The sequence below is a fragment of the Xenopus tropicalis genome, chromosome 8, assembly GCF_000004195.4.
Source record: "Xenopus tropicalis strain Nigerian chromosome 8, UCB_Xtro_10.0, whole genome shotgun sequence".
In the NCBI taxonomy this organism is placed as follows: Eukaryota; Metazoa; Chordata; class Amphibia; order Anura; family Pipidae; genus Xenopus; species Xenopus tropicalis.
In genome coordinates this window covers 25,808,725-25,810,218 of record NC_030684.2, presented here as the reverse complement: position 1 = coordinate 25,810,218, position 1,494 = coordinate 25,808,725, and the positions used below count along the sequence as shown (strand labels likewise).

Sequence of the window (1,494 nt, the reverse complement as noted above, 5' to 3'; positions counted from 1 at the left end):
TTGTTGGGGGGTTCTTTTTTAGAAAGGCGGGTGTGTTGGTAGAGAGTTTATGTACTAAGGTTTCCTTGTTTACAAATAGGGGATGTGTTACTATAATAACAGGTTCTGTTGCAGTAATTAACAAATAGTATTATTTTCTACCCCCGTCCTATCTATATTGACTTTAATTTGAATGCGGAAATGTCGTTACAGTATGTAGCTATTGTGTCGTGTCCTTACATTAGGGGGGTGACAATATTGGGACGTAGCTTTGCTTTGTGGCTAAATAAAAACTCACTAATGCTTCTATTAAGCACAGCCAGGAAGTCAGCATCAGCAGTTTTTGGAAAGGGGTAGAAGGTAGGGGGTCCCAGGTAGGTTCCCTTGAGTAGAGTATCGGCTGTGCATTCTGCAGTCCATGGTGCCCAGTTGGTGCATTCATATTTCATGTTGCAATCAAGAGCTAAGGATCTGGGGGAGGAGATGCAGAGAAGGGGGGGAAACAACTAAAATTCAGGTCCTCTCTACTAAAATCAGATGAGAGCATTTTTGTACTGTGTCTCCCAGTCTTGGAAGGAGTAGACCTTCAGAATAAGGAATTCTATGTAATTGTGCGAATTGAATTTGCTGTGAATTTTCCACAGCAATGGGTTTTGGCCAAATGAGAGTTATCCAGGTATAGATATATACATACTTTTTTATGTGTCTGTAAATATGTTATATCGTATTTCGTTTATATGATGGTAGGTTAAGGCATGGAAGAGAACTGATGGCAATGACTGCAGGCTGCAGGTATAATTCTCTATGTTGGGAAAAAAAGCCTATCCTTTGCCAAGACATCATTGCAGGAGGAGATGAATACAATGAATACCGGATAGGATTTAACCCTTTCCAGCCTATGACAACATTCACCCAGTGCCTGTGGCAGGGAGTGGGTTGCGCTTGAAGGCGACGTAGAATCAGCGAGCGAATCTGAACTTGCTGTCGCTGCACAACTGGTTGTGTTATTGTCAGCACTGGCACAGTGGGGGTAACCATGCTGTGTGTGTGTGTTGGGGGGGTTGGTGGGGGTTCTATCGACCGGTCATATCTCCAGCTGGACAAAGATCAACCCATGGAGCTCTCGCCCTTGATTGTCCAAACGCAATTCTTGTTCCAATAGAAATATCAAGCCAAGAATTGTGCCTGGACATCTGTGGCTGGTGATCCCCGGTCTTCAGAATCAGCGACGGGCAAAGATTGTAAGTCCAAGAGGCAGAGGATCTTTCTTTAAAACCAGAGATGGAGAGTAAAGAGTGTGCAGGTGCAAGATATATATATTGTCATAATATAAAGACAAAAGTGTAAGGATACTAACCTATGTATGTATAAACTGAAATTCACTTATGTTGAAGAGTGTGTTGCCTACCTACTAGACTATTAGGACTCAATTTTAATGTATTTGTGAAGGCAAAATATATGCATTTACATCAAAAGACATATATGTCTGAAACCTACCCACACTATGGCTAAATA

At 41.8% G+C, this 1,494-nt stretch overlaps 1 non-coding gene across 1 annotated transcript; it reads left to right on the top strand.

The window, feature by feature from the left end:
- Window positions 1-1,093: 1,093 nt before the first annotated feature.
- mir219 (microRNA mir-219) lies at window positions 1,094-1,188 on the top strand. Its single transcript, NR_049617.1, has one exon. It is a non-coding gene; the product is annotated as a microRNA mir-219 (primary transcript).
- Window positions 1,189-1,494: the final 306 nt, after the last annotated feature.